General features: G+C 42.4%; 1 protein-coding gene across 1 annotated transcript in view; it reads right to left on the bottom strand.

Moving 5' to 3' along the window:
* CREB5 (cAMP responsive element binding protein 5) overlaps positions 1 to 4354 on the bottom strand; it is a 407122-nt gene extending 402768 nt beyond the window's left edge. Inside the window, exon 1 of the mRNA XM_024755018.1 lies at positions 4305 to 4354. The gene's annotated coding sequence lies outside the window, so the exon portion shown is untranslated. The remainder of the gene's footprint in view (positions 1 to 4304) is intronic.
* Positions 4355 to 13904: the final 9550 nt, after the last annotated feature.

Raw genomic sequence — 13904 nt, 5'->3', positions numbered from 1 at the left:
TGACATTAGTGGTGTGAGTGAGCTTGGAAACAATCCTCATGGTTTCAGACAGGACCACGGAGGAGAGGCAGAGACACGGGCTGTCCCGTGACGAGGGCCTGGTAGCGTTTGAAAGGTGTGGGGATGGGGAGAGGTGGGGAGGGGGTGCTGAAGCATGCCGGAAGAGACTTTCTCCAAACAGAAATGCAGGACGCTCCCCCTTCCCCCACCAGCAGATGTCCAGCTCCTTTTTGCCTGCGACAGTCGTGACCTCATTACAATGTTCCCTGCATCCTGGCTTCTCAGAGCACTCATTCGACACCCCTTTTCACCGCCCGCCCCGCACCCGCCCCTCTCCACCTCACTTCCAAAGGAATAACTCCTTTATTGTGCACACTCACTTGGAATACACTGCCCCCACCCTTTCCAAGACCCCTGCTTCTCGCGTCTGAGAAGCTGGAACGAGAGTTGCTCCTGGGGGGCGGGGGGGAAGGTGAATCACAGCTAGAGCCAAGTGATGAGACTGATTTAGACTCAGCGTCAGAGCCGGAAGGGCCCTTGGCGATCACTTCCAGAGCCTCGTCTGTAACTCGCCCAAGCTCACAGGCTGGCAAGTGGCAGAGCCAGAGCCAGAATGCAGGATCCGGGCCCCTAGTCTGCAGTATCTTCCCGACAATTCCTTGAGAGAAGGAGTCAGGCGCTTTCATCATCAGCCAAGTCACCATCACCATCCTCAGCTTAACTTCCATTCAGATGTTGTCTCTGTGAGTCGGACTCAAAGGGAAGGCATAGGCTAAATTCCAGCATATCCCAGACATCCCAGACGACCACTGTCATCCTCGTGGCAGCTCACACTTTACAAAGCACTTGCACCCACGTGGAACTAACTCCCTTGATTCTCACAACAGCCCAGCACAAGGAGCAGAAATAGGGGAGGTGTTATAATTATCCCCATTTTACAGGTGAGCTAAGGCAAACCCCAGGTTAAGAGGCTGGCCTGAAGCCACTTGAAAAAGTGGTGGCACCGGCACCACCCCAACCCCTGTTTTCAAACCTCAAATCCCAACTGGGCTCTCTTCTAGAACCAGGGCTGAGCTTTACCTTCTCATGGGTTAGAACCTTTGCTAAGGATGTCAGGGCTTTGCTTAGGAACAGTTTAGATCCCATTAACAAACAATAATCATTCCTGACATTTATGTAACATCTGACATTTATATAGTACCTCTTATCCCAATGCATCACAACCATGACTGTGCAGTTTGCCAAAGAATCATGACTGGACTGGCTAGAAATTGTAATGCTTTGCCTGGATTGTCACATACTTCTGAGCTGGTTTTGACATACTAAATGGAAGAGCTTTGTGTTTCCTCCCTAAGTGTTTAAACAACTCTCTTGCCTTTAGTGTTTCTTGATACCACAGGGACTGCCGACTGTTCATTTCTCACAGCCTTATTCAGAACTCATCACTGAGTTTGCCATTTGCTGTCTTCCACATGTGGCCCTGAAGGAATTGCAGAAGAAGGGCTCCAGCCCTAACTTGAATCTTAACCAATAAAACGTTAAATATGACAGCTCAATTACTTGGGTTGACGGAAGGAAGCAACAGCCTCCTTGCCCACATTCCCACTCAATTATCAGGACATCCTTTTCCAGTAAAGCAGGAATCTACCTCCTTCTCCCTCAAAGAAAAAGTGTAAGCCAGACCAGGAGCAAGCTTGAGGCAGAAAAGGAATGCAGCTTGATGTAGTGGTGCTAGGTCTGAGAGCTTATCTTTTTTCCCAGCTAATAGGTGTGGACCAAAGGAATAGAATGGAGCATTGAATAAGCAAAGCTGAGGTGATAATCAAAATATTTTAAAACCCGTAAGTAATTAATCACCATATAAGTTTAAAACATTTAATTCCCAGTATTCTCTAAACAGAAGCACATATATATGAGTTTTAATGCAAGTAGTTCACCAGTTTCTAATACTATCCAAATCAGTTGTTGGTCTTTAAAAACTGCTGCTGCTCATTTGTTTGACATGCTGTCACCAGGTAAACAATGCCCCTGTCCGAGCCATGGTTGACAAAGGAACACACATGGAACTTTTCCAGTGATCTCCTCAATAACTTGATAATCATTAGGTTACTTGGAGTCTCAATGAGCAGATAATCTCTCCACATCAGCAATATTGTTCATGGTGCTGACTCATCTGTCAGCTTCTGCAGAACTGACAGCAATTTCATTCACAATGTTTCTAAGCCATTGTATTACAGTTTTCTATATATTCCAGATATCTGTTACCAACTAAGTCACACACACACACACACACAATTTTTTTGAATGTAAACTGAAGAAGAGAGGTGGTGTTTTTAAGTGTGGACTCCAATGTCAGGCTGGCAGAGTTCAAATCATGGCTCTGCTGCTTCAGTTTTAAATAACCTCTTGGCCTTAGTTTCCTCATCTTTGTAATGGAACTGGTGGTGATAATTATACTAATTCAAAGGAGTTAAGAATTGTGCTTGGCACAGGACAAATACTACATAAGCACTTGCCCTCATTTTTATCAATGAAAATAATGTGGCTAATGCCATGACAGGAGGATATTCAGTGATTTTAGCAAACCTGACCAAATAGATGAAAAGACAACCTGTTTCCCTATACTTCTCCTAGCCCCACACTAATCCCTGCATGCATCATCTGTACCAAGCAAGCTCTCGCCCGCCAAACCATGCCAACAGAGCCCTCGTATTTGTGGACTTGAATTTTCGCATGCCTCGTGCTCACCCCATCTCTTTCAGGATCTGTCACAGCCAAAGTCCCATGGAGGCTGCAGTTTCCAGAAGCAGGGGTACCTCAGCTGGTGGCAGCCATAACCTGGGGCATTTGCCTGCTGGGGTGCCAGCACCACCTCCAAGAATGCCACCTCACCCACTGGGATTCCACGCATTATGGCCTGGGGGATATGTGGAGACAGAGACCCTTACACTAGAGTCAAGGTAAACTAGCTGGGGTACCACCATCCAGGATCCTCTCCACCCCACCCTACCTACCTCCACAGGGTAGGGGCACAGGCAGGGCACAAGCCTGCCCATAAGGTACCACATTCATTGGACCTATGAAGAGCTGGCTTGTACCTACACTGACCAATGAGAATAGGTGAGACCCCTGTTAGACCAGAGGTTAACCCTTTAGTTGCTGGATCATGGGGCAGTCCAAAGAAGAGTCCTGGGCAGCTGGGCCAGTGGGGTAGCCAAGAGGTCAGAGCAGTGGGTATATACTAACCCTATGGAAGAATTTTAATATTTTAACAAGTTTACAGCCTTACCAGTGCTTACCCACTGAATATGAGGCCTGAGAACCATCCCAAGGGTCCTCAGATAGGGAGAAATCCTTTTGCCTCATGCTTTGGATTCAGTCATTTCTCCAACATTCAACAAAGGTTGACAGGTCTGCCCAGTACTGGGGAGGGAAAAAAAAAAGGGGTCTCCTTCCCAGCTCCTAGGCTCCTGCAGAGGTTCTCAAACTTAGTGGCATAAGAAGCACTTAGGTAACCTGTTAACTCCCTGACTTCCCCAGGGATTTCTGTTCAAGGATCTGGCATTGGGCCCAGGATTCTGCATTTGTGATTCTGAGGCAAGTGTCTGGGGACCCCACTTCGAGTGACTGTGATCTAGTGAATTCATAGATGGGCAGTGACCTGGGACGCCAGGGAGGGAACAGGAAGAGTCTGCTGCCTGCAACACTAAGAAAAAAAAATTAAAAAGAAAAGAAAAGAAAAAAAAAAAAGAAAGAAAAAAAAACAACCCCAGGTTCATATGCTTAAGATCAATCCTCTAGCTGCTTCCCATAAATACACATATACCCCTAGAGAAGTCTTTCCCTCGTCCCTTCTATACATACACGACTTAGAGGGACCTTTCCCATTTATTTTTCACTCAAGACTTTTCTCTCCTGTTGCTGAGCACAGGTTCCGGACGCGAAGGCTCAGCAGCCATGGCTCACGGGCCTAGCCACTCCGCGGCACGTGGGATCTTCCCGAACCAGAGCACGAACCCGTGTGCCCTGCATCAGCAGGCGGACTCTCAACCACTGCGCCACCAGGGAAGCCCAACTCAAAACTTTTCTTAACCGAGTTAACAGTGGTAATAGGAAGACTGTTGCTGGGTTTGTGATTAAACCCACTGCTATGGGACCACTGGGAAGTTTCCATCTCTTCTAAGATAAATCTTACCCTGGTTTCTTCATTGTCTTATTTGAAGAGATAAATATTTTCAAATAAATGGAACTGCAAAACTCATCCAAAGACAGCAACAACCACAGCACGGCTGGCTAACACTTACCAAGCATTTACTCTGTGCCAAGGCTTGTACGAAGACCTTTATGTGTGTTCTTTCAGTTACTCCTCACAATAATCCTATGAGGTGGCTGGACCCATTCTCATTTGCAATGAGGAGATCAAGTCTTAGAGCAGTGAGCAGCTTGCCCAGCTGGGCCAAGGCGGAGGGAGGAGAAAGTCCCAGACCACTCGAGCCAGTACCAGCGCCATGTCCTATGGAACACAGAGCATGCGCGCGCCGGAGCACAGGCGCTTTGTGCAGTAAGCTAGTCCACTGTTCCCTCCCACCTAATTTGCATGTAGCGCTCCAGGCGCTTCCTGACTCACAAAATTCTATTGGACCGGTGATGCATGGGAGTCTGTGAGACGCGAAGCAGCTAAAAGGGAAGCCTTTTTCCTCTGTGGTGAGTGGGATGGGGGTGAGGCGGACGCTGAGAGCCCTGAGAGACCATGCTTACCTTGCAAACCAGAACCTTCTTGGAACTCCGAAAAAAGGCAGAGGCGCTCTAAGACACCCAAAAGACTTAGGAATCTTATCTTACTCTTGTTAGTCCCTGTGTTGGGCAACTAACCACTTAAACTGAACATGATGACATAGGTGGAAAAGGAAGAATAGAGCTGCCCTTACTGCGTTTCTTTTCAGTCTTTCCTTAGAAGTAAACAGAAGGCAGAATGTTGGTGGAACGTGTGCACTTCAAGAAGTGAAATACAGCTGAGTTCATTTTGCGCAGCATTTGCACTGTGCAGGTAAGAACAAAATGCGTATGCACGTAGGAGCCGTGAAATACATTGTGTGAATTCAGTGATTCCATATAGAAGTTAACGTATTTACATTCAAAACTGGCATGCACAATATAAAGATGAATGGTAAAATGAGTGCTAATAATTTAATATTTTAATTTTTTGTTACTTTGAACGACATTAAACAGTAAATTTAGGGACTTCCCTAGTGGTCCAGTGGTAAAGAATCTGTCTTCCAATGCAGGGGACGTGGGTTCTATCCCTGGTCAGGGAACCTAAGATTCCCACATGTGGCGTAAGCCCACGCGCCACAACTGCTGAGCTCGTATGCCTCAACTAGATAGCCCACGGGCTGCAAACTACAGAGCCTACGCATTCTGGAGCCCAGGAGCGCAAGTAGAGAAGAGAAAACCCGCACGCCACAACCAGAGAGAAGCCTGGCAACGCAAGGAAAAATCCCACATACCACAACTAAGATCATGAGTGCCGCAACTAAGACCAGACGCAGCCAAAAAAATAAATAGTAAATTTAAAACACTGTGACAAGTTGAGAGATTGACTATGAGAGAGAGGAAACCTTTCTACTTAATATCTTTAATGGCACTTTTCCCCAGACTTTTGAACAAGGTGCTCTGCATTTTCAGTTAGCTCTGGGTCCAGGAATTATGCAGCCAGCCCTAAATACAGCCACATGATTGATGAGATCCGCCATGTCCCCAGATCCACGCTCACGATACTCAGAGTAACGGCAAGCAGAGCAGGAGGTCTAACAGCCTCAGCTTTGTCACTTACAAAGTGTGTGACCCTGGCCAGTTTTTAACCTCTCTGAACTTCAGATTCTTCATCTGTAAAATGGAGCTAATGTTAGCATCTACCTCCCAGGATATTGCAAGGATTCAATAAGTTAATATATGTAAAGTGCATAAAACAATGCTTGGCACATAATAATTACTGGAAGAAATGTTAGATACTGTTATGCCTTAATAAGGTTTTGGAGAGAATTTCATAAAATAATCCATGTCAACTGCTTAGCACCAGGCATGTCGTTTAGAATATGTTCAGCAAATGTTCATTACATAAAATTGCATGTAAGCTGTAATATTGCAGTTCTGTGGATTAGAATAAAGGAATCAATCCCATTTGTCCTCAAATTAAGAGCCTTCATATAAGCCACTTGTATTTGAAGCACAGTTAGATTAACAAATCTGCCCTGAGTTTGTGGGCAAAAGAGCAGTTTTACACAGGCTGATGTTCTAATTGAAACCATCACAATTTTCCCTTCCAGTCTTGACATACAAATGCCTTTTTACACCAGCAGTTGTGTAATTATTAACTCTTGTGTGGTTTAGATTTACTGCAGTCACTTCTTAAAATCCTAACAGGTAGAGCTCTAAAATGCTATACTCTTGCATTGGAGATCAGGGTGCGTGTCAACTCTGAAATGCTGTTTAACAAGGGACAACCTGGTCACTTGGCTCCAGCTTGGGAGACCTCGTCTGGAAGGCCATCAGTTGCTGATGGCTTGACCTATTCCTTTAAGGAATTATCGTATTCCCCACATTATAAAATTTCATGTTTTCTCTTGAACTGGTCTGAAAATCAAAAGCTTCACCTATCCCAAAGGGTATTAGAGTGTTAACATCCCTATAAAAGTTACACATCTTAATGTGTTCCTCTTTTATTTTTTAAAAGAGAGACTTGATTAAATGAAAAACTACTCTTCTTTTTTTCCCCCTGCCTTAGTATTAAGTAAAAGAGATTGACACCTGCTCTGAATAATGACCCAGAATAATAGTGCTGTGTCAGCACACTCCAAAAATTTTAGTAATTTCCTTAAAGATCAATGGTAAGCGGAAAGTAACGGTTTTACAATAATTAGGAGTGTTTTATATATAGGGAAGGTTCATTTAGACTAAAACAGTATTGATATCACATAAATTAATATTGAGTGTCACCTCATATGAACTGATATTTAACATACCACCTCTTTTTATATCATCGTTACCCACATGTTTAACTCATGTACTGCTGACGTGGAAGGTTACTCTCATCTCTTTAGGAGCATTTATAAGTACTTTATTTAAATGATTCTCGAAAATTTCAGTAGCTTTTAAACCTAATTGATCTGTGATTCCTCCTCATTCTTACATGATACAGAATATTTAAAACCTGGAAAGTTATTCTCAACCTCATCTGAATCATGAAAATTGCCCACTAAAGGAGTTAGAAAATATAAAGCTTCCCCATTTCTCCCCACTCCCCCACCCTGGTTTTAAGATATTCTGTCTATAGCTTCCACAACACTGCCCTTACTTGACACTTAAAGAGAACATGTACGAACAGTACACTGGAACATTGCGCTCTTTAGAAAAATCATCTAGTTTCAAGACTGCTGTGGCTATTTAATGCTATGCCAAAGTCTGAGGGGAAGGAAAGAACACTATTATTTGTGAGCACTAACTGTGGCTCAAGCCCATGATATATTTTATCTCAGTGAATCCTGACAACTCTGGATGAAAGATGTTATTACTCCTATTTTATTGATGGGCGTATTAAAACTCAGAGAGGCTAAGTAATTTGGCCAAGGCCACACAGCTAATAAGTGAGGCAGCTGGGTTTCTAACCTAGTCTGATTCCAGAATCCCCATTTTCCATCACATCCTGCTGCAATGGCCTTTATTTCCAGATGCTTGTCTCTCCTTTCACTCTCCTGCATAACATGATTTTGTTTTGTTGAGCAACCCACCCACACATATATACACAGAGGTTGAAAGCCACTGTGCCTCTCAGTGATCATTGTGTGGGAGTCATATCCTTTCATAGGCTGAATCCTGTGTTTGTGGGGGAGCAATAGACCTGTTTGATGAAGAACAGAGGGCCCTGTATAGCAAGATCCTGGCCATTATTGGTGATCCAGGCATATCCAAGTCCCATACGTGCTGGGGGGACTGTGGGCAAGAGAGCCAATGGCTGCCCTGAGCATTTATTATGAGAGTGGGCTGCTGAATGAGGCTTTGACCTTAGCTCCACTAAGGAGACAAATCAGCAAAGGCAAAGAAGGTGGAGGTCACTGGTGTGGAGACGGGAAGGATACTCAAAACACTGACTGAATTTGCCAGAGGAAGACAGATTGCTGGGACCCTATTTATTGCTGTCACTGCAGTAGTTGTTCATCCGTTTCCTTTTATGCACTCAGATCTGGGGGATGCTACATAAAAATAAAAGGTTTAAATTAGAATACCACCTTGAGGGCTTGTTCTTTCTCTCCATAGCCAAAGAGGTCCCTTATGGTCTGTCTTTCATTTTTTTAATGGAAATATTTTTATTATTTCTGCACATTATGAAAGTAATACATGCTTGTAAAAACCTCAAGTAATACAGAAGTGTTTAAAACAAAGTAAATTTCTCCCTATAATCCATCTGGAGATAACCACTATAAAAGTTTGATGACTGTCCTTTCAGAAATTGTATCATACACGTAAGCATAAATTCCATGAATGTGGTCAGACTACATACTCTGTTCTCAAACTGCCTTTTCCCATAAATTGGTGTTAAATTTTACAATTTATTGTGACATTTACCTATAGGAATATTATAATATGGCATCATCCTTTTTCATGGTTATATAGGATTCCATTTTTGGGTTTAATCAATTGACTATGAATAGATATTCATATAGTTTCCAGTTTGTTGCTATTATAATCAGTGCTACAATGGATACCTGTTACTTGAACACACATATGTGACTACTTTTCATAGAAATGGTGTTGCAGGTTCACCGGCTATGCATGTTTTGAATGTTGTTCCATATTGCCATATTGCTTGATAGCCTTTCAGAATGGTAGCACCAATTACTGTCCGGCTTACAAGCAGCAAGAGGGCCCCCCCGCCCCCACACTCTTATCAATAGGGGCATCTTTTAAGAGTAATTAAAGTCTTACATGAGATCTCAAACAGATGTAGGTCTGCCTTATAAGCAGAACTAAAACTGATGGTTTCCACAAAGAATCCTACTACAGATGCAAGAGATTTTAATGACAGAATTCACACTCATAGATCATCAAACAACAGCTAACTCTGATTGTTAGGAATCAGTGTAAGCCTGTCCCACACATCTCATTCAATTAGAATAACCCTGTGAAGCTAATATCACTATTATCCTCTTCCATTCTAGAGGAAACTGAATTATAGAGAGGTACAGCTACTTGCCTAAATGGCTGACAAGAGGTGAAACTGGGATTTTTTTCTGCATTTTTTTGAGATATAGTCGATGTATAATATTATATAAGTTTCAGGTGTACAAAACGTGGATTCACAATTTTTGAAGGTTATGTTCCATTTATAGTTATTATAAAATATTGGCTATATTCCCTGTGTTATACTATATATCCTTGTAACTTATTTATTTTATACCTAGTAGTTTGTACGTTTTAATCCCCTACCCTTGTCTTGCCCCTTCCTGCTCCCCTCTCCCCACTGGTAACCACCAGTTTGTTCTCTGTATCTGTGAGCCTGTTTCTGTTTTGTTATATTCTCTAGTTTGTTTTATTTTTTTGATTCCACATATAAGTGATAGCCTACAGTGTTTGTCTTTCTCTGTCTGACATATTTCACTTAGCATACTACCCTCCAAGTCCATCCATGTCATTGCAAATGGCAAAATTTCATTCTTTTTTATGGTTGAGTAGTATTCCATTGTGTGTGTACATATATGTGTGTGTGTGTTTGTGTATATATATATCACATCTTCTTTATCCTTTCTATCCTTTCTTTATCCTTGTCTATCTGTTGATAGACACTTAGATTGCTTCCATATCTTGACAATTGTAAATAATTTGCTGCTATGAATGTTGGGGTCATGTATCTTTTCGAATTAGTGGTGCTTTTTTGTGTTTTTGTTTTTCTGGATGAATGCCTAGGAGTAGAATTGCTGGATCATATGGTAGTTCTGTGTTCAGTTTTTTGGGAAGTCTCCATACTGTTTTCCATAGTGGCTGCACCATTTACATTCCTACTAACAATGTAGGAGGGTTCCCTTTTCTCCACATCCTCACCAGCATTTATTTGTGGTAAATAGAAAGAACATAAAATTACTTACCTTTTTAAGTATACAATTTGGTGGCATTAACTTACATCCACACTGTTGTGTAATTATCACCACTGTTTATCTATTTCCAGAATTTTTTCATCATCCCAAATGGAAACTCTGTACATTCTAGACAGTAATTCCTCACTTCCTCTCCCCCTGGAACTGGGATTTGAACTCACAAAACCTGAGGTTAAAGCCCAAGGCTTAAATACCAGAGTCTAACTGCTTTGACTGGTTCTACCATTTTCTCCTTCATTGTGCACTTGAATTAAACTCAGATTTTAGTGTTTTCTTTTTGTGAGTAGGTTCTTGTGTGGTAAAGGAATAGCAGCCATGGAATATTTCCAGAATAATGGGAGGCTTTATGGCAAAGGTAGGATTGTGAGGGCACAAATCAAGTCAGCATTGCCGACTTACATTACTGAACTCATCCGTGGTAATTCTAATTGCTAAACATGAAGACCAAGGTCTTATGTTAGTTAGGCTGATGAATCAGTTTAAAAAAAAAAAAGAGGAGGGCTTCCCTGGTGGCGCAGTGGTTGAGAGTTCGCCTGCCGATGCAGGGGACATGGGTTCGTGCCCCGGTCTGGGAAGATCCCACGTGCCGTGGAGCGGCTGGGCCCGTGAGTCATGGCCGCTGAGCCTGCGCGTCCGGAGCCTGTGCTCCGCAACGGGAGAGGCCACAACAGTGAGAGGGCCGCGAACCGCGCCCCCCCCCAAAAAAAAAAAAAAAAAAAAGAGGAACCATTTCTATCTTCATTCACTAATCCAAATAAACTGACCAAGGGGCAGCTATGGCAGGTATGGGTTTCCTTAGTGTAAATCCTCAATATCCCACAAACTGGAAGGAGAGGGAGCCACTGTATCCTCAAGAGGCTGGCTCCAACCCAAGAGATCCAGGCAGATGGGGTCCTTACGTCTCCCCATCTCTTTGTGTTGGTCCTACCCTATCCTAAATTTTGCTTCCCGAATAGATCCTTCTGGAATACAGCAGCCATCACTCATTGCATTGTCAAGGGGTAAATGGCTGCCTTTTTGGAGAGGAATCCCACTCTGTAAATCAGCCACCAGGCACTGTTTATCCCGCTGATGCATGTCACACATCCACACATATGGGACCTAAACCAAAGCTATGGACTTTTTTCCGATCCACATTTTTTCTCTGTATTTTTGATTTATTACATTGCTGTTTAAGAATAAGTTCTTTTTGGGAAATCATTTTCCATATATTATTTATCCCTCCAGTCCAAGGTACCATTCTGAACAAGAAAACACTTCGAGAAAATGTATATCCTCGTGGCATTTTAAATGTATCATAAGGTAATCTGTCTTCATAAAAAGAGACCCAGATTTTTTCCTCTTTTTGTACTCACAGCCCAGTGAAATGAATAAAGGTAAATCCAGAACATAGAGAGGAGGAGAAGGGAAAAGGAGACAAAGATAGATCAAGACAGGGACAAAACAGAAGAATACAGAAGTTGTGGCTTCATTCTTACAGTCTTACCTGCTATTCTTCAACTTGCCAAAAATAAAAAGAAATAATAGCATCCAAGAGTTATGGTCCTGTTTTAAAAATAAAAAGAAATTGCAATTAAAATGATTGAACTAAGTAGAACAGACACAGCAAACATATAGAAAAATATATATTTTTTCTGTGCAGTAAGTCTCTGATCTCATTAAGTTCCTATATAATATTTTCCTGACATCATGACTATTGAAATAACATGTTACTTTCATATTTATGACATTGAGAGATTATATTACTAGTTTATGAAAAATACGTTTAATTTGCCATTTTAAAATGACACTGATATAGATTAGTATATATTATAGAATTAGATACATATGCTATACCAGTTAGTTTTATATTTTATTATAAACATCCCCAACAGGTGCAAAAATACCATGTAAAATAAAACAAAAGATAAGGTATCTTATGACAATAAAAGCATATCTGCCCTGCATTCAAAAAGAAGGGAAAGTGTATGTACATTCCCATCATCCCACATTTCTCTTTCTAGAGCTTTATCTAACTCTTTCTGGGGCACAGTGCCATATATATGTATAAGCCTTTGTATCTTCTGATTAGAGAAAATAAGTGTAGAATCATGTTTGCTACAGTCTGCTGCCAAAAGCCCATGTCTATAATCCATCATTAAAATGTGACAGTGGGGGCTTCCCTGGTGGCACAGTGGTTGAGAGTCCGCCTGCCGATGCAGGGGACACGGGTTCGTGCCCCGGTCCGGGAAGATCCCACATGCCGCGGAGTGGCTAGGCCCGTGAGCCATGGCCGCTGAGCCTGAGCGTCCGGAGCCTGTGCTCCGCAGCGGGAGAGGCCACAATAGTGAGAGGCCCGCGTACCGCAAAAAAAAAAAAATGTGACAGTGTATGGCTACAAAGAAAGAAAAATCTCAGTTGTCATGCTTATTTGCAAATGTTTCAGGGGCTGGAGATTGTTTGGCAATCCTGCTGTTTCCAGGTTATTTGTGGAATGACCAGTTTAATTGAGCTGATGATTACCTTGTGCCTGCATTGCTCTTCTGACTTGGATCTTTATTTTCTGCAGTTGGCATCAATTTGTGCTGCGTGGCAAGGGAATGGCATGCATTCAGCAAGCCCAAATTCCAGAGTTCCAGCCCACCCCTTGTTTGCCTTTGCCAATCTGATTTCTGAGGAATTTGCCTAGAGTTGTTACAGGAAAAAAGAAAAAATGGAAAAGGAACTCCTTGCCCTATGTTACAGACCATTTCATAGAATACCTCCTTTGGTCTGACACTCTTGGCCCCAGTAAGGAAAAAGGGTTTTATGTCTTTATTGAAATTAAGGGCTGTTTAGGATGTTCTTTGTAATTGGAGCACATCCCACTGCATGTAGTACACAATGTAGACCAACCTGTTGCAACCTGGAGTGCAAGTCAGATATTTGCTACCCAGCTGAGCCAGTGGAAAAAGAAAAGAGTCCGGGGAACCTTGGTTAACACCAACCTTGTCCTGACATGTACCAAGGCTGTAGCATGAAGGAAAATTGAAAACAGAAACACCAGGAAGGTCAGTAAGAAGGCAGGGCCTCTCCTTCTTCCTTTACTTTGTTCCTAACAAATGTTCGTCTTCACCCACTCTAAATCATGTCACTTCAATGAAGACTATATAAAAGGGAAGTTCATACTGCAAAGCCAGTGTGGAGAGAAACTGCCCTTGACCGCTAATGGAAATGGCTGTATCCTGCTTTGGAGTGGGCTTGTTCCCCTGGAGAGTAGGTGAGTACCCCAAGCTAGTTGAATCTTGGAATCTGAGATTATGATGAGATCAGCAGACATCATTTAAAAGGGTTTGTGTTTATCTTCCATGAGAAGAGCCTGATATAGGCCCTTTGCCAAGGAAAATTTAGACAATGTTCCCAGGTACATGGTGAATTTCACCTCCAAATAGTTTCCTCTTAAATGCCCCCAGGGAAGTAATTTCAGTCCTTTTACTCTTTCAGAGAAGAGAGAGAAGCTCTATCCTTTCAAAGTAGGAAGGAAGATAACTTTGGTGAACATTTCCAAATACATAAAAGTCACTCCAATTTAAAAAAGGTGTAAAACCAACAGATGTGCTAAAACAAAACAGGAATGTATGATAATTCTTTTGTACTTCCTCTACGTAAACAAATAAAAATGCAAGGGTTAGAAGAGGAATATCCAAACAGGCTTCTTTTCCTGACAAAATTTTGAGCAATAATGCTTGATCCATGGTGAAACCAAATCAGACCTGAACACTCAACAGACACAGCATA

Source organism: Neophocaena asiaeorientalis, unplaced genomic scaffold (assembly GCF_003031525.2).
Source record: "Neophocaena asiaeorientalis asiaeorientalis breed wild unplaced genomic scaffold, Neophocaena_asiaeorientalis_V1.1 scaffold36, whole genome shotgun sequence".
NCBI classification, from domain to species: Eukaryota; Metazoa; Chordata; class Mammalia; order Artiodactyla; family Phocoenidae; genus Neophocaena; species Neophocaena asiaeorientalis.
The sequence above is the reverse complement of the archived record's forward strand: the minus strand, read 5'-3'. Positions and strand labels throughout refer to the sequence as shown.